This window comes from Hypomesus transpacificus, chromosome 11, assembly GCF_021917145.1.
Source record: "Hypomesus transpacificus isolate Combined female chromosome 11, fHypTra1, whole genome shotgun sequence".
In the NCBI taxonomy this organism is placed as follows: domain Eukaryota; kingdom Metazoa; phylum Chordata; class Actinopteri; order Osmeriformes; family Osmeridae; genus Hypomesus; species Hypomesus transpacificus.
Genome location: NC_061070.1, coordinates 6353034 through 6373179, shown reverse-complemented (window position 1 = coordinate 6373179; position 20146 = coordinate 6353034).

Here is a 20146-nt window from a genome sequence, read left to right as displayed (position 1 = left end):
TGGAAGGACAGGACCAACCCTGCTGGATTCCCCAACCCATGGAGCAAATCCCGAGTAGGTCAGCTCACTGCAAAAAGTTTTTTTTTTAATCTTGTTCCAATTGTCAAACATAAAAAGCATTTCAAGTATTAGAAATTGTCAGTTAAAAGGCCTTCAAACTTGTTATTACCAAACTGTTGAGGCCAGCAAACCTTTTTTTTATCATATGTTTTATATTTTTCAAATGAAATGAAGGCCTACCATCACAGAACCCAACAGCTATTAGCTGTTTCTCAAGCTGTTTCCACAGGTCCTTGATGTTCACTGACAGATCTTTTTGCTGAATGTCTTCTGGAGCTGGTCTTTTTAGGAGACTTACTATAGTGTCATAGCAATAACATAATTTAGTCAAAGACTGATGGACTTGTAATGGGTTATTTAATAGTTAATATTACATAACGATCATATTACCCACCAGGAAGATCAAAGGCAACTTTCCAGTTTGCATCAGCAATGAGCACTAGAGGATTGTGTCCACATCGATTCAGTGTTAATTTCGTTGATGAAAACTATAACGAAAAATGTTCATTAACTACCTTTTTCTCATGACTAAAACGAGACTAAGACGTGACGAAAACGGATCTTTGAAAATAAAAACTATGACTAAATATTATAACTTTCGTTAATGAGACGAAACGAAAATGTTGGTGGTTGACAAAGTCACAATACTTTTTTTTCTCCAATAATTTTATAGTTAGATAGATTCCTCCTCTCTGTTTTTTAAGCGCGCTCTCATCTCTATTGCTGTCAGTGGCCGATTCTCGTCTCTCGGCCAAGTTTCGCGCGAGTTAGAGGCGTGTTCGGGCGAGTGTTATCAACCCATGCAATTGGCAAGATATGTTGTGTTGCTATAAAGTACACAGGCAGCATGGCTAATTTAGGTAGTCACCTGAAGAGGCTACATGGTATTTGTGTGGAGACGTCTGCCTCCCCCTCGGATTCAGCTATGGCTACAGTCAGTGGCTAGCTCCACCGGTACCCCTAGCAAGAATAGGAATTCTATATTCTCCGAGAAACAAATCCCTGTTGTGTACTACAAAGTAACACGAGAGATAGCTGAGTCATTGAGAAAAACCTTAAAGTAGGACATAAATTCAATTTAGTATGTAAACTAATTTAAACTATTTTCAAAATCAGCTAACTTGATTAACTTGATAACACTGAAGATGAATGGGGTTGAATGTTTGGGACTAGGTCGCAAATGACACGCTTTACTTCTGCCTTCTTCGATTAGACCACAATGGAAGTCTATGGAAATGTCCCAACTCTCTTTTTATATGGCTCTGGGTCTACCTAGCTTTGACAAGCCTTTTAATCCGTGGCATGCTTAGTCTATAATGTCCCAGTATTTTAAGAAAATATTAACTATAACTATATACATGTTTCTTAAACTATTTGTTCTAGTCCTATCAGAGTGAAAGTTGCTAGTGGTCTGGCATTAACTGTTAAATCAGTGGCGTTGTTAGACATAAAACTGTACTGGGGCACAGGCCCTTATTCATATTCCTTCATCCAAGCTTGTTGCGCACAATGCACTATAGAAACTTCCTTCACTTAACCCACTATTTAACAGTTCAGGGACGCAAGTTTGATATCAGCTTTGGCAGGGACATCTATAGTTAATGCAAGCTTTGTGTTTTCGGTTTGTTAAAACTCAAACTTTAGATTTTACTGGGGCACAGCAGATTTATACTGGGCACATGCCCCTGTAAAAAGGTTTAAACGACGCCCCTGTGTTAAGTTATGTTTAATAAACAAATATAATTTAAAAAAACACTGCTCCTAAATGTATTTCTGTGCTCCTAATTTTTTTCATTTAGGAGCGCATGTACTCCTTGGTGAAAACATTAGCGTAGAGCCCTGCACTTCACCATACTTGCCTCGGGGGGAATGTCCCTGTACTTACTGTAAGTCGCTCTGGATAAGAGCGTCTGCTAAATGACTAAATGTAATATGTGAAGCAGCGTCGGAAATACACGAGGGCAAAGGGCAAAAATGCCCCTAAGAAATATCATTTTGCCCCTGATATCACTAGGAGAGGGGCAAAAATTGCCCCCAAAACAAACGTTTTGATTTTCTTTTTATCGATCCAGTATTTGCTTCAAAACCAACTTAAATGCGATTTTGCTCCGGAGGCAGAAGCGCTCATTGCCACAGGCAGCAGCACTCGCTGCTAGCTTTGTGACGCATTTGACGTCAAACGCGTCACAAAGCAAGGGATTCAGCAGAGGAGAGCCCAGGCAGATAAGCCGAGTGCACCAGCTGGGCGTAAAAAAGTTGGTTTTACCTCCTACGTCGGTCTTAGCTACGTCCGACTTTGTGATTTGAATTTACATCAAGTGCACCAAGCTTGACAGACCACGGTCGTAGCTACGCCTGGTTTTAAGATGCACGTCCTTGTTGAAAATGCGAAAGCGTCTATCGTTGCCAAGCAACCCATTTAAGAGCCTATCCAAAGCGCACTGCCTATCTCCCTTCAAAACAAGCCATGGATTAAAAAATAAATAAAAAAATTCTGATTGAGAAATTAGAACACTTCTAGTGTTGTTTACTCAAAATAGAAGCGTGCTCACGGGGAAAGTTGTAGAAAATACCTTAAAATAGGGTTTATCATCAAAAACCATCAAGACGCTCTGGATAAGAGCGTCTTCTAAAAATGACTAAATGTAAAATATTGTCGTTATGTATGCGTTATTATGCTATGATTACTGCTCTGGCCCACTTGAGATCAAAGTGCGCCATATGTGGCCCCTTACCTAAAATGAGTTTGACACTCCTGCCATAGAATGTTTTGGATTCGCGCCTTGACCTATGTTGCATGCGCGTATATTATCGAACGTTCTAAAAAAAGAAAGAAAAAATGGAGCGCTTCTTGATCAGACCTGCGAGTGTGAGGACACCTGAGGTTAATCAAACACAGTCTCCGTTACCATCTCTGGTTCTAAGGACTAAATTAACTCACCCAGCGACCATAGAAAAATGGAAGCTAGATTGGCTTGGGGTGGAGGTAAATGACGAGAAAAAGACACACATTTTTTGTAAAGCCTGTCGATCTTGTGCTCAACGAGTTGCTGCCAAAGTCGTCAATCCAGCACAGGCAAATTCTTCCGCTGATTTCATCAAGGGGAGTGAAAATATCAAGAAATACGTGGCCTTTCGTCACCAGGCGACCAAACAACACGCAATCGCCTTCGGTGAGTGATAACTTCATTCATTTCATCATTGATTTGTCGGGCCCTGTCGTAGCCTAGGGCTGTCAGGCCCTGTCACACAGGACTGTGACCAGCCGTGACAGGGCCTGAGGTGACAGGGCCTGACAGTCGGCCAGTTTAACCATAGATATATGAATTTAACTGCCATTAGGCCGTGTTTCACACTTAATTTGTATTTTTAAGCGCTGCCTTCAGAGCCTTTAGAGCGCTTTCACCTCAGTCTACAACTTTCATGTTGGTCTATTTTGGGGGTACCGGTAACTACGGTAGAAGGTTACTACCTTACTACCTCGTCCTGATTGGTCAGCTGTCAGAAAGGCGCTTGACGTCACCCAGCGATTTTCTAAAAAGTTGAGAAAATTGTACTCAAAAAGGCGTCCTTTCCCCATAGGGTCGCATGTAAAAAAAAGGCGCTGGCACTTGAAAAAAGAAGTCGAGTGTGAACACGGCCTCAGCATGCTAGCTTCCTTGCGTCAAAACTGATAGCTTGTAAGCAAGGCATTTCAGTAACATTTTTGGTTTTCCAAAACTTTTATTCTTTTCTAGGATATTTAAGTGTGACAGCAACTGACCCTGTAGCTTGTCCTCTTCAAAAAAACATGCAAAAACAAGCTTTAAATTATAAGTAATTGAGAAAAACTAATCTTTATCAGTGACAGCATCAACTCAGTCAAATGATGTCACATCCGCTGAGTCATAACCTTAAAGGCATATTGCACTCTTTGTATGTCGTTTTTATGTAACGTGACAGGGCTGACCGAAAACATGGGGACAGTTGTAAAATGCGATTTATTTGTAGAATTTATTTAGCATTTATTGATTCTAATGAATTAATGTGAATGATAACAACTTCAACTTTTATTAATAGTGGGGTTTGCACCGAGTGCACCAGCTGGGCGTAAAAAAGTTGGTTTTAACTCCTACGTCGGTCTTAGCTACGTCCGACTTTGTGATTTGAATTTACATCAAGTGCACCAAGCTTGACAGACCACGGTCGTAGCTACGCCTGGTTTTAAGATGCACGTCCTTGTTGAAAATGCGAAAGCGTCTATCGTTGCCAAGCAACCCATTTAAGAGCCTATCCAAAGCGCACTGCCTATCTCCCTTCAAAACAAGCCATGGATTAAAAAATAAATAAAAAAATTCTGATTGAGAAATTAGAACACTTCTAGTGTTGTTTACTCAAAATAGAAGCGTGCTCACGGGGAAAGTTGTAGAAAATACCTTAAAATAGGGTTTATCATCAAAAACCATCAAGACGCTCTGGATAAGAGCGTCTTCTAAAAATGACTAAATGTAAAATATTGTCGTTATGTATGCGTTATTATGCTATGATTACTGCTCTGGCCCACTTGAGATCAAAGTGCGCCATATGTGGCCCCTTACCTAAAATGAGTTTGACACTCCTGCCATAGAATGTTTTGGATTCGCGCCTTGACCTATGTTGCATGCGCGTATATTATCGAACGTTCTAAAAAAAGAAAGAAAAAATGGAGCGCTTCTTGATCAGACCTGCGAGTGTGAGGACACCTGAGGTTAATCAAACACAGTCTCCGTTACCATCTCTGGTTCTAAGGACTAAATTAACTCACCCAGCGACCATAGAAAAATGGAAGCTAGATTGGCTTGGGGTGGAGGTAAATGACGAGAAAAAGACACACATTTTTTGTAAAGCCTGTCGATCTTGTGCTCAACGAGTTGCTGCCAAAGTCGTCAATCCAGCACAGGCAAATTCTTCCGCTGATTTCATCAAGGGGAGTGAAAATATCAAGAAATACGTGGCCTTTCGTCACCAGGCGACCAAACAACACGCAATCGCCTTCGGTGAGTGATAACTTCATTCATTTCATCATTGATTTGTCGGGCCCTGTCGTAGCCTAGGGCTGTCAGGCCCTGTCACACAGGACTGTGACCAGCCGTGACAGGGCCTGAGGTGACAGGGCCTGACAGTCGGCCAGTTTAACCATAGATATATGAATTTAACTGCCATTAGGCCGTGTTTCACACTTAATTTGTATTTTTAAGCGCTGCCTTCAGAGCCTTTAGAGCGCTTTCACCTCAGTCTACAACTTTCATGTTGGTCTATTTTGGGGGTACCGGTAACTACGGTAGAAGGTTACTACCTTACTACCTCGTCCTGATTGGTCAGCTGTCAGAAAGGCGCTTGACGTCACCCAGCGATTTTCTAAAAAGTTGAGAAAATTGTACTCAAAAAGGCGTCCTTTCCCCATAGGGTTGCATGTAAAAAAAAGGCGCTGGCACTTGAAAAAAGAAGTCGAGTGTGAACACGGCCTCAGCATGCTAGCTTCCTTGCGTCAAAACTGATAGCTTGTAAGCAAGGCATTTCAGTAACATTTTTGGTTTTCCAAAACTTTTATTCTTTTCTAGGATATTTAAGTGTGACAGCAACTGACCCTGTAGCTTGTCCTCTTCAAAAAAACATGCAAAAACAAGCTTTAAATTATAAGTAATTGAGAAAAACTAATCTTTATCAGTGACAGCATCAACTCAGTCAAATGATGTCACATCCGCTGAGTCATAACCTTAAAGGCATATTGCACTCTTTGTATGTCGTTTTTATGTAACGTGACAGGGCTGACCGAAAACATGGGGACAGTTGTAAAATGCGATTTATTTGTAGAATTTATTTAGCATTTATTGATTCTAATGAATTAATGTGAATGATAACAACTTCAACTTTTATTAATAGTGGGGTTTGTTAAATAACAATTTTCAGAATAACATCCTCTATTTGGGTAAAGTTGAGACTGCAGTTGACTGGGGATTTTCAAGGTTTAAATGTATAGATGAAGTCTCTTATCACATATAACATACTATTTTTGTTTTTACAGAAGCATGGAGTAATCAGCTCAATGACAGAGAGCCAATTGTGGAAGCTGTGAATCTGATGCAGAAGACAGCGTTCTGCAAAATGGTCAAGTTGTTTGACATTGCTTACCATATTGCTAAACACGAGAAACCATTTGCTTACTATCCATCTCTTGTCAAACTGGAGAAGCGGCATGGAGTTGATTTGGAAGATGCCTACATTAACCCCAAACAAGCAAGGGTTTTTACCCAGTACCTCGCAGAACAAATACATCTTGAGGTTAGCAAGCAAGTACTGTCTTCCAGATATATCAGTGTCCTTGTTGATGGGAGCACAGACAGGTCAACAACTGAGAAGGAGGTCCTTTATGTGAAATACCTGCATGAAGATGGTGTCCCTCGCATGGCATTTGTGGGGTAATTATCTATGATCAATGATCTCTTTTCAATTATCTATTGCTCAAGTTGATTGTTTATCAATTAATCTAAAGGTTATTTACACACATACAGTACAATGATTTCTCTGAAGTGGCTAACTTCTGTTTGGTGTGTTAAAAAATTACATTGTGTGTTTTTATCATCCTAATAGAACTGAGGACATTGAGAGTGCCACAGCTGACGGCATCCTGCATTGCATCCGGTCACTGTTAATCTCCAAGGGCATCCCTAACTGGACCGATCATCTTGTTGGTTTCGGAGCAGATGGAGCCAGCGTTAACTTTGGATGCAGGCAGGGCATCTACACAAAGCTAAAAATGGACATGCCATGGCTAATAGGCATTCATTGTTTAGCTCATCGTTTGGAGCTAGCCTGTAAGAATGCCTTCCAGGGAACATATTTCAATCAAGAGGTTTGTGTGATATTTTAACTTTTGATATAAAAAAACATATTATAAAAACCATAGTATTTATTAACATTGCTGGACCCTAAATCCAACAGTATAAACTTTGTGGGCCTTTTATTCTCAACGCCTTGTTTGTGTTTTTCTTTTCCTTTTTCAGATTGATGGGTTCCTATCTTTCTATACATCCTTCTATCGAGGGTCAGGGAAAAGAAGACGGGAGCTGGACCGGCTGGCTGAACTGCTCGACGAGTCTGTCCTGACACCCACTAGGGTAGATGGGACCAGATGGGTTGATCACCGCAGAAGAGCCCTTAAAGCACTCGAGACGAACATCCCTGCAGTCATCGCTCATCTAAGTGAGGTGGGAAGTGATCAGCGGCAAGATATAAAGAAAGCAGATGCTGCAAGAGTGACAGGATGGCTCAAGAAGGTTAAGTCCAATGAAATCCTCCTCCATATAGGTCTTTACATGGATGTTTTGGATGAGTTGTCCCATCTATCTCTCCAGTTCCAGAAAGACAGCATCTCTCTCCCCACAGCTGTGGAGGCTATTGAGACTTCCAAAGAAGTGCTGAAAGACATGGCGAAAGGTGATGGCCCAAAGCTTAGAGCAGTGAAAGTGGAGTGTAGGTGTGGTAGTTACAGAGGTGTAGCGCTTTCTGACACTTATGCAGATGCTGAAGAAAGATTGAAGAGTTCCAGAGAGCTGCTCATCCATGACATTGTGGCCTGCCTGGATGAAAGGTATCAAACAGACACAATTCTCATGGCCATGTGTAAACTGGACCCTAAGCACTGGCCTGAAGATCTGACTGAGTATGGTAATGAGGAGGTCTTGCTGCTCCTAGAGCATTTCAAGGAAATACTAAAGAAAAACGGGTGTAATGTAGAAAACGTAATGGCAGAGTGGACCCGTCTTAAGAAGGTCATCAACAGGAGTTACAGAGGTCTAAAGTGGGAGGAACTATGGTCACAGATTCTAAGGGTGTGGTCTGAGGAGTTCCCCAACATACTCCACATCATTGAAATCATTCAAGTCATGCCGATGTCCACCTCCAAGGTAGAGAGGGCGTTTTCTCTTCTGAATCGAGTCAAAACTGACTGGCGGATCAATCTCAACACAGCCACAGTGGAAGACCTAATGATGATCTCACTGGAGGAACCAGAAGAAGAAGATGCAGCTGCTGCTGCTGGATGTGTCGAATCTGCTGTGAAAAAATGGTTTCCGCAGTGGGAAGAAAGCAAGGCGGCCCCATATAAAACCCTATGGGAAAAGGCAGCAGGTCAGACCAGCAACTTCTCCAATGGCTGACAGTGACACAGATGACGACAATGATGAACTGGTGCTATTTGACAAATAAGCCACTCATTTATGTATACGTACATATTTATAATTTTTCTCCACTGTACATATAACCTAATATGTACTTTTTAATTATCTGAAATGACATTTTCCCCTCAGCACTGCTGAGCGTTTTGTTTGTAGATTCAATTTAATTAATCCACGTATAGCCCTTTTATTGTGTTTTGTTGTTGTTCTTTGTTTAGTCTGTCCTATCTGTATTTCCTGTACTAGGTAGGAACAACATGATTAAAGGTAACAAAATAAAAAGTATATAATATAATAAAATAAATATAATAAGTTATAATTATAAAAAATAATTATAGCTTAATAGTTGTAAAAAAAATAAAAAATAAGAACAAAACAAATATGATTGTCTGATTTTTTCTTTGAAAAAATAATCTAAGAAAACACTTTGAATCTGTAGACTATTGCTTAATAGTCTTATTTTTGCCATTTGGTGACAATTGCTCATATACTGTTAGCCTAAATAAGCATATTCATTATCTTGAACAAAGGTTAAATGTTATTTCACAATTTTCAAAAAGTGCCCCCAATTTTTTTTAAATGCCCCTGGATTTCAGTCAGTGGGGGCAAAAATTGCCCCCCCAAAAATGTGTAAATTTCCTACCCTGATGTGAAGTAAAACTTTCACTTGTTTAGTTAATTGATGATTTGCTGTCTGACAAAGAAATACATCATTATGTACCATATTAAATTGCATAGCATCATATTCTTTTGCATCGCATCTCATTGAATCACATCTTGTCAAATCCCACTGCATCGCAATAGGGGTGAATCGTATCGTATCGCATTAGTAGTTGCTTTTATGTATCTTTAATGTATCGAATCGTTGGCAGTGCATCGAGATGTGTATTGCATCGTCCTCAGTGATGGAGATGCACATCCCTACTGAGAAGGGGAAAAAGGAGTTTAATATGGCTATTAAATGTGACTAAAACTAGACTAAAATGTTTTGAGTTTTCGTCGACGAAAACTAGACTAAAACTAAGAAGGATTAAAATGACTAAAGGTGACTAAATCTAATAAGCAATTTCGTCTAAAGACTAAGACTAAATCAAAAATAGCTTCCAAAATTAACACTGCATCGATTACAGAAAAAACTGTAACTGTAATCAGTCACAACTGAAAAATGAAAAAAGGCCTTTCTGACAGTATTGTGATGGATCCTAGTTTCCAGGGGCCTCATGTATAAAGGATTGCGCAGCTTTCATACCTGAAGATGGCGTATGGCCAAAACTCGAAAAGTACCTACGCACAGAAATATTCACATGTATAAAACCGATCGTACGCCAGGTCCTGCGCACCTTTCCTTTATAAATCACAATCAACGTGAGATTGACCGTACGTGAACCAGCCACTGACCACGCCTTGCCTCTTCCCATAAATGAATATGCAGATGGACAGTAAATGCACTCCTGAGGTCATTTCTTTGTCTGAATTACCGTATTTCTTCGAATAAACGCCGCCCTCAAATAAACGCTGCATTTAAAATGAACGTTAAACTCCGCTGCGTTTATTCGAAGAAATACGGTGACTGAGATTGCGGCTCTGACAGCCGAGTGTGGAGGCGAGAAAAAGTGTCCTGTTTGGCGGCAGGTATTAGCGACAAAAGAAAGTCGGTGGAAAACTTAGCTAAATGTAAAGTGCATTACAAATAAAAATATAGCTGCAAGCAGCAATGTGGTGGCCAAGCAGGTCAGATGACCCAGAAGAAACTTTCGACATCTAGTGACTGCGGTTTACCTGGCTTTCTTTGCAGTGGCTTATAGTCTCGCTAAACAGAGAATCAGAGACATGACAAGCTTGTCAGCTTTGGCTGGATTTGAACCTCTGACGTTGCCAGGACACCAATTTATCCTAGTGAGCTATTCTCAGTGCTGGAAATCAGATTTCAGTGACTGCGTAAAAATATAAAGAATTTTTCCTGTGGCAAGCGGTTGTCAGATTTGTCCCAAGTTTAAACAGCTGTAATTCAGTCCTATTTTGATATGTCAATGTGATTGTGGTCTGAAGATAATCTGTGTAAAAGTTGGTGAATATTTGATACATTTTGAGTAGGACAAAAACGTTTTATTAATTAATGAAAATGGCAGCATCAATTTGGCTGGTATCACAAGTTAACATGTGTCAGACATGGGATCGCCCCCCTAGAGGTTAGAGGACACATTCTGTAAAGCACAATAAATCTGACTCTTCTTGAGTATAGATCCCCTGAGATTGAAACATTATCATTACCAGTATGATTATACTGTTAGACAGCTACTGTGGCATACCTGGCTTCACTAAACAGATAAACAAGTATCATGACATGCGTGATGACTTTGGCTGGATTTGAACCTATGACCTTACACTTCAGAGGAACCCGTCTTATCCCAGTGAGCTATTCTCAGTGCAAGGAATTACTGTGTTCAGTTACTATGTAAAAAAAAGTAAGCCGTTTTTCCTGTGGGAAGCGTTGTCAGATTTGAACCAAGTATAAAAAGTTGTAATTCAGTCATATTTTGACAAATCGAGGTGATTGTAGTCTGAAAATGATTTGATTACATGTCCATGAAAATAGGAGCAACGGCAAACGAGGAGTTCAAAAAAGTATGTTTTTATGAAAATTCCAAATGGCCGACGCCCAAAATGGTGGACACGGGACAATGTGATATATTTCGACTTGGTATGCCACGTAGAATCAGAAGAGACCAATCTTGTGATTTATGACAAATCTGTTCAGAAGTTATGATGCAAGAAATCCGATGCACTGGCTAGATGTAGATTCACTATATCTACAAAGCACAATAAATCGGATTCTTCATGAGTATAAATCCCCTGAGAATGAAACATTATCGTGGCCATTATGATTATACTGCTCGACAGCTACTGTCACATACCTGGCTTCACTAAACAGATAAACCAGTATCATGACATGCCTGAGACTTTGCCTGGATTCGAACCTACGACCTTGCACTTCAACGGAGCCAGTCTATCCCAGTGAGCCATTATCAGCACTGGGAATTGCTGTGTACAGTTACTGAATACAAAAAGGAAGCCGTTTCTCCTGTGGCACGCATGGTCAGATTTGGCCCGAGTTTAAACAGCTGTAATTCAGTCATATTTTTACATGGCAAGGTGATTGTGGTCTGAAGATAATCTGTGCCAAATCTGGTGAATATTGGATACATTGTGTAGGAGTAAGGAAAAAAGTTTTATTCATTCATTCAAAATGGCGGCCTCATCAATTCGTCTGGTATCACGCGTTAACATGCATCAGACGCGGGATCTCCTAAGATATCACGAGACATAGGAATTGCTTAAATACGCCAAACAATTCAACAGTTATTGGTCAAAACACAATCCTACCTATTGTAATGCCCCCTAGAGGTCAAATGACACTACCTGTCTCAAACCTCTTAATAAGAGGGCCTTGGTCTGAAAATGTTTGCCTATTGCAGCGCCACCTAGAGGTGAAATGGCATGACCTATTTTGGACTTCTTTAGAACAGGGTCCCTCGTCCCTATACCAAATTTGTTGTCAATGCAGTAAAGAGGTGCTGAGATATGACCTCACTTCTTTTATGGTGGCTTGGTTGACGATTTTGATTGGCTGATGACTTTGATTGGCTGTTCCAGTCGAGTGTAGAAAGTCTAAAAAACGTGATTTCTTTTGTGTGGCTTGGTCTGAAGATGATCTGTGCCAAATTTGGTGAAGATTGGACAAACCTTATAGGAGAGGTAGCGAAAAAACGTTATATTCAAAATGGCGGCCACATCAATTCAGCCACATCAATTTGATGTGGCTGTATGTAACAAACGGTTGCGAAAATCAAAGCTCCAGGGGATAATTTTTGTGAGGCTTGGTCTGAAGATCATCTGTGGCAATTTTGAAGAAGATTCGACAAGAATTGTAGGAGGAGTAGCGAAAAAACGCTTTTCCTTTACATTCAAAATGGCGGAGAATCTATAGAACTGGGTATGATGTCATAGAGTGCGTTGAACTCGTCTTGATCCAGGGAATCCAACGATACCTCATTTTGGACAATGGGGCATATGGTTCAAAAGTAACATGTGTAAACACACCTTCAACTTTGACCCATTGGTGGCGCTAGATGGTTGGAATGGGAGACATGAAACTTGGTGAAATTGATGAGGGGACTGGTCCCAAATAGTGTGCCAAAATTCACAACTTCTGACCAATTGGTTCTAGGGGCTGCCATAGACTCCCATGGCAGAAGAAGATGTGTAATAATAATAATAAATATAGCTGCAAGCAGCAATGGAGGGGCCAAGCAGTCCAGAGCAGGACAGGGCCTCCATAGCACTTGCGCAACAATTAAGTCACAACAACCTGTTGCACTCATGCAACACGCCAAGTTTGGTTGAAATATCTGTTTGCGTTCCAAAGTAGTGATTGTTTACAGTGTTTTTTTCTGGTATAACACCGCAGGCCTCCTCTGCTCCTCGTGGGAACAATGGAACCCAAGTTTGGTGACAATCGCACAAATGGTTGCTGAGTTACGCTCTCACGTGTCTTTTGCGGCTTCGCCGCCGCCTTTGATCGTCTCTACCAAACAAACGGTTTTGAAAATGTAAAATCCATCCCGACACCTTTGTGAAGCTTGGTCTGAAGATCATCTGTGCCAAATTTAGTAAACATATAACACAATTTGGGGCGTGTAAAAGGTTTTTACACTTTTCCATTAAATCCAAAATGGCGGCCGCGTCAATTCGGTTGTTATGAAAAGTTATCAATGGCCAGGCTTGATATCTCACAAGACATCAACAGACAAAGAAATTACTTTATTAAGTTAAACACTTCAACGGTTATTAGCCAAAACACGTTTATGCTTCCGGCCACGCCCCCTTTTAGTCACATGACACCATTTTTGGAGGACATCCTTAGAATAAGGTTCCGAGTAGGCGTACCAACTTTGGTGTCACTGCTTCAAAGAACTGCTGAGATATGGCTTCACTTCCTGTTTGGCGGCTTTTCTGCAGAATTTGATTGGCTGTACCGGACAAACGGTTTTGAAAATCAAATATCCTTCGATAACTTTTGTGAGGCTTGGTCTGAAGATCATATCTGGTAATTGTGAAGAACATTTGACAAAATTTGTAGGAGGAGTAGGCTTTTAAAGGTTTTTGATAAAACCGGAAATAGCGGAAAATCTATATAACCGGAAATTGACGCCATTGCACTCGGCTTGATCCAGGGAGTCCAATGGTACCTCACTTTTGAAAATGGGACATACGGTTCAAAAGTTGCGTGTGTAAACACAAGTCCAACTTTGACCCGTTGGTGGCGCTGGAGTGGTCTAATGGGAGACATGAAACTTGGTGTAGGTATAGAATCAACTGTCCTTAATGAGTGTGCCAAATTTCACAAAAAGTTGTCGAAGTGTTCTAGGTGCTGCCATTGACTTCCATGGAACAAGAATAATAATAATAATAATAAAACTAACAATAACAATAGGTTTCCTCCTGACGGAGGAATCCTAATAATAATAAAACTAACAATAACAATAGGTTTCCTCCTGACGGAGGAATCCTAATAAAACTAACAATAACAATAGGTTTCCTCCTGACGGAGGAATTCTAATAATAATAAAAACTAACAATAACAATAGGTTTCCTCCTGACGGAGGAATCCTAATAATACCACCAATAACAATAGGGTTCCCTCCTACCGGAGGAACCCTAATAATAATAAGAATACGTAGAAACACTTAAGGTGGCTTCGCCGCTTCGCGGCTTGGCCACCAATTATTATTATTTTAATAGGGCCATAAATGCTGTGGGTTCAGTGAAATGGACCATGGCAGAAATTAAGAAGAAATGGTCCGATGTAAAACTTTAAATGAAGAAACGAGTGGTGGCGCATCGTAACAGCATGGCAGATATAGGGTTAGCGTGACACCCTCAAGTTTAACAGAAGTTATTAAGTGGTGGCGGATTAAACAGAAGGCTATATAGGCCTAGCATTTCCCGTTTTGGGTTTTGGCATTTTGATTTGATCATCATTTGATGATCAAACTTTAATTTTTATGTTTTTTGAATAGTGAACGTCATAAACGTAGTAGTGGAAACTTTATTCTGTAATATTTGGTGAGTTTCGGCACTTTTCAGTTCGAATTTGCCACGTTACAGAGCCAGACAAGACTTTACGGACCGTCCGCACATTCTCACGTCTGGTCAAAGGTTTCCGTGATGGCCCGCACAATCTCACGTCAAGTAAATCTTTATACATCACAAAGTGTGCGTGAAAACCAGCGTACGCAAGCTTTTTGTGCATACACAAAATGTATACATGAGGCCCCAGGTGATCTTCCATCATCGACAGGAACCGGCCAATCTTAGGTAGGTAGTGACATTTCTGTTAATATGTGTGCTATGTAACCATAATGGATGTAACCATGACACAGTAGGTATATGATCTGACATACCTTAATTGCTGTGGTAAGCATTGAACGCAGCGGGATACTCAGCAGAATTCTGTGGTTGAAATTGTGGTAGCCCGAGGTATACTCCTGAAATCGAACCTGTGCTTTGCATACTGGGCAGGTTTTCACTGCAACTTTGACTCCTAAATAAAAGTAGAAAAGGAGTTAAGATATTGGCAATAAACATAAATTAAACTTTGGCCTTAACCTGACCTCTAAGAGTTGACATGGAAAAGACTCTTAAACTGACCTCTGAACTGAAAGCAATCCATATATTGAGGTATCGCTGGTAACCACTCTAGGTTCTGATAATTCAGGAGGTGTTGGCCCTGGACAGTATGGACAAATAGTCTTGTTTGGCTGAAACATCTCTGGGACATCTTTTGATTCCCGCTTTAAATCAGATGGCAGGATTTCAGGGATCCTTTTATGTTCCCAGAGGTAATCTGTCACCACCTGAATCTGATTTTCAGACAATGTGTCTATGGACTGGCCAGACACATTTTCTTTTTCCTCACTTTCACTACCGCTGTGCCTCTCTCTTCAACTAGAAGCTTGTGTTTCTCCTGGAAGAGCCACCACATGGCCATATATATATGGGTGCACAGACAGAACCATTTTCCCTTGATCTTGTCAAAGGACACATGTGTTCTGCCAAAACAACTCCAGGCTTCCATCGTGCCAGTGAAAACTGAAAAGTAGACAGAACGTCCTGAATAGCCATGCTCCTCATAAAATACGGGGTCAACTGTGCATGCTCCTTCTTTTGTTGCTTGTTCATGCACGTCCGTGCATTCCTTTTCTTTGCCTTTTGAAATCAAGCCTTTGTCCACCATTGACTGCACTGAGGACATTTGTAAAGTAGCTGTTTTTCTATAAGGGGATGCCAACTGGACTCTGCGAAGGGGTTCACATTCAACACCTGGTTTTCCACTTATGTTTGCCATGGCCATGAAGTCTCTACAATCATGTACTTCACAGCCTATGGTTTGGGATGTGTGGATTTACATAATGTGTATTGGCACTCTTTGCCGTCTCATGTTTTTCTCTGTGAAAAAAAGGCCTTTCTGCACATCAACACAAAAAAACAGGCTCTGTGCTTCCAGCATGATGCTTGCATTCATGCCTTCCTCAACTGGCAGGATTTGCAAATGCTGCTTTGCAATATTTACACTTATCTGGCTGCAGTAACTCCTGGCCAACTGACTCCTGGTGGTCAATTTCTGGTTTAACTGCAATAGGACAATTAAAATATAAATAATTATTGACTCCCCAATTTTGTATAAAATAACACATTGTAGACAATGCTACACAACTAATAGCCTATTCTTAATTTCTTGGCCGCCACGACATCGGTGGATCGGATTCGGTTCTGGAGCATACATGTTGTGCAGTATTGACTTTTCATTTAAAATGTGCCAAACTGTATTATTTTGACAAGAAAAGTAAACGCTTTGATTTATGGCAGGAAATAAATTATGCAAGATACTTGTTTTGATGTTTCCCATGTGGATTCTATGTAGATAAGTTGAAGTAGGTAAAGTTAAGGTAAAGATAGGGCATACCTTGATCACCAGTTGTCTCACCAAGCAGACATCCTATAAGACAGTTGCCATAAAGTTATTATTTTGCATGCAGGTACAGATGACTCAGATTTGTCAACAAACATTTTCCTGTCGGCAATAATGCATTAGGCAAATTACCATATTTTTCAAGGTGGACTTTTTTTTTTTTGTCTCAAAATCACTTTCTCACACTCTGGACAGTGCCAGTGGCTCTGTTTGTGATCTGTTCCTTTTTCACAAAGGCAGGGAAACGTGAACTTCTCTGTAGAGAAATTGAGTAGGTTTTGGTTTAGCGTAGGTTGCTAACAAAATGATTCATAACATAAGGGAGTCAGGTGGCTGAGCGGTTAGGGAATCGGGCTAGTAATCTGAAGGTCGCCAGTTCGATTCTCGGCCGAGCCAAAATTATGTTGTGTCCTTGGGCAAGGCACTTCACCCTACTTGCCTCGGGGGATTGTCCCTGTACTTACTGTAAGTCGCTCTGGATAAGAGCGTCTGCTAAATGACTAAATGTAAATGTAAACTGCCAAGAAAAGCATGTACTTTAGTGACCAAAATTATTATTGTCTAAACAGAAGGGATGCCTATCAGACTTCTTTTTGGGGGATCTCCCACCATCCACTAAGATCAAACTAGGCTAAAATGGGATTTAGGGTGACCAAATTAAAATGAGGAAAGAAAATAAGAAAATAGGCTTACCTTTGCCACCATCTTTACAATTCACACCGTACTTCATGTGCCTTTGCTGGAAATGTTGAGATGCTGCTGTCAGAGAGCAACAGTACCTGCAGTCATCTTCTCCAATAGGCAAGTCGTCGGGTGAGCTGAATTCAAATATTGGCTTAAACCAACACAACAAGAAAGTGCAATTAGTGATGTGACACTGAATCACACCTGAACCAATAGTCTATGCCCATCCAATGACAAGGTGGTCTACCATGGAAAATAACTCTGTATCTCCAAAGTTTCTTGATTTTACTTTTCTTGTTAAAAGAATACAAAGTTTCTTGTTTCACTCACAGCACAATGGGGTCCTATGTTAGGATATGTTATTGAGTGGCCTCTTATGTTAGGCAGTGTATAGTAAATTATGACTTTTATTGTGAAGGTAGAAGTCGTGTGCAAAGACTGAAGACAATATGTGTTCGACTTCATTTGAGGCTTGGTCACTGTGGAAGCAGGAATGTCCAACTTATCCACTAGCACAGACCTGGCCAACCCGCGGCTCCCGAGCCGCATGCGGCTCTTTGCCTGGTCTCGTGCGGCTCATACAATCATATCGAATTTTGTGTTTGTGTTTTTTTCATGTGTGTTCAATGTTCATGTTGAGTTCAATATTTTCATCCCAAGCAAATGCACGTCTGACGTGAATTTTCGCATGATCGCGTCTGTATACATTCACTTTGTATCTAAAATAGACACGCGAAACGTGTTTGGTGTGGACCAACATAAAACTCCACGCTGAGCTTGGAGGGAGGGAAAACCTTGTTGTTGAGTAAACAATTGGTGTCAAGTCCGCTCTGAAAATGGCAGGGAAAAAATGCTCAGCAAAACGCAAAAATGAAGATGAACACAGGACGTTTTTAACAGATTGTGAGAGTTTATATTTTTTGTTGAACGTAATGGCCATTCTGCCTTATGCCAGGCGTCTTTAGCGCATTTCAAGACTTCAAATCTTCAGCGCCACTTCAGCTCACTCCATGCTAACATTCACCAGGAATTTCCAAAAGGGACTTAATTTCGCAAGAACAGGGTAATCACTTTGAAAAGTTAGGCAGAAAAGCAGATGCAGTTGTAGCTACAGTTGTTTGTTGTCACGTTAGTCGTATCTTCTCTTAAAGTAGGCTACACACGTTCCACATTCTGACACCTCAGCCTCTGCATGGGTTGTACCATGTGAGGGAGTTCTCCCCTCCCAAATAGAGTTGGTTGGGTCCATAGCCCGTCTTTTCCAAAAAGATCTCAGATAGGTTACCGATAGCGGTACCGTAACGATACGCGTCAGCGAGATGGATGGGAGCATGGCCGGAGTGATGGCATCACTAGACAAGGTTTTACCAATTGAAAAACGTCTGTTTATTTTGAATTTAGCTCAAAAAACTGTTTTGCGCTCAAATAATGGCGCTATGCACGCTCACATTAAGTGTGGAAGTCCCTATCTTGCATCACATCAAATCCATACGTCCTATGGGGCTAAGCCCAGAATGTTTACAACGTCTGGTTCTGCGTGATTAACACTGATCATTCAAAAAAATGGTATCAATATAAAAAATAATACGATCCCTTTCTGTAATCATGATACCCCCCAGAAACTGCACCCCCAGTCAAAGCAGACTGCATCTGGCTCTGTTTGGTATACAAAAAAAGTGGGCCGGTCTTGGGCCTGAATCTCCTGGGCTGAAAAGTGGCCCCACTCCGGCCCTGGTGACATGTACAGTAAATCTGTCTGAGCAGAGGTCTGTGTCTGTCTGTCTGTCTCTGTGTGTGGTATGCAAGGCCTTAGCCATGGAGTCAACATTGGGGGGGACAAATTAAATTTTTATGATAATTTTGGACAGCGTGCGTGGTTGCCTGTCGTAGTGTAGCACATTTATATTTTCATATCAATATATTGGGGTGGACATTTTGACCAGATTTGAATATTGGGGGGGGATGTGTCCCCCTCAATATGTATTATGATTACGGCCTTGGTGGTGTGTATGTATGTGTGTGAGTGTGTGTGTGTGTGCGTGAGAGAGAGAGTGAGTAAGGGATGGGGCAATGTTCACGTGTGCCCGTGTGTAGGATGTGGCTCTTTGCAGTAACAAGGCAAAAAAAATTGGCTCTTAGTCTCTGACTGGTTGGCCACCCCTGCTCTAAGTTGTATTGTGGGAAATTTGATGCTAAGCTGTGACTGAGTAAAAACAATAGAAGTGTGAGACATTGGTTTTAGCAAAGGAGGATGGGGAAGTACCACTCAAAGGAATGCAGAGGCCTAGCTGTAAATTAAAACGTACATTTATGGCCAAGCTTCAGGAACTCTTGCAAACCAAGTCTGAAGCTGTCACCCAGGTCAGGCCTAGGTCTGTGTCTAGGGGTTTCCTATGTTTATAAAGCACGAGCATCCCATACCAACTAGAAGAAAGTCTAAGATGTGTGTGCACCCAACACGAGCTTGGACATGGTCAGATTTATGTAAGGACAGAGATGCCAACGTGACACAGCTTCTGTAATCAGAAACCCTGGTATAGGGGCCAATTGGGTGACAAAACGTAGAAATGGTCATCAACAGAAAGGTACCAATAATGTGAGGATGCATAATGTATCTGTGACCAACAGTATTGTACCAATAGCAAAAAATGACACAAATAATTGGCAGAAAATACAGTATATAAGTGGATGTTTGGAGAGAACTTGCCAGTCTGCTCTTTGGAGCTCACTCACTTTTTTACCCCTGTGTTGGAATAAACCTTCGCATCAGACTCTGAGTTCCGGTACGTCTGTTTTGGACGTAGTTTATTTTTCATCTGTTGGGACTTAGAATAATTTTCACTTGTTGGGACTTAGGCCGATTCCCAATACTCCCCCTTACCCCTTCCCCTTACCCCTTCCCCTTAATTTACCCCTAGCCCTTTGCCCTCGAAAGTAAGGGGTAAAGGCTACATAGCCCTAGGAAATGGGACGCCACTTGGTTACAGGTACGTCATTTAGCACGTATCGATATCTCCAAGCAAGTAGTGTTATGCACTGATATTAAACTAAATTCGCTGCTAATGGAGTTTCACGGGAACGCTTGGATGCAAGCACCAACTACACTTGCTTGGATCGAAATTTTTTGGGGCAAGTTGGAATTTGACAAGCGTTTTATCATCTGGGATAGCTTCCG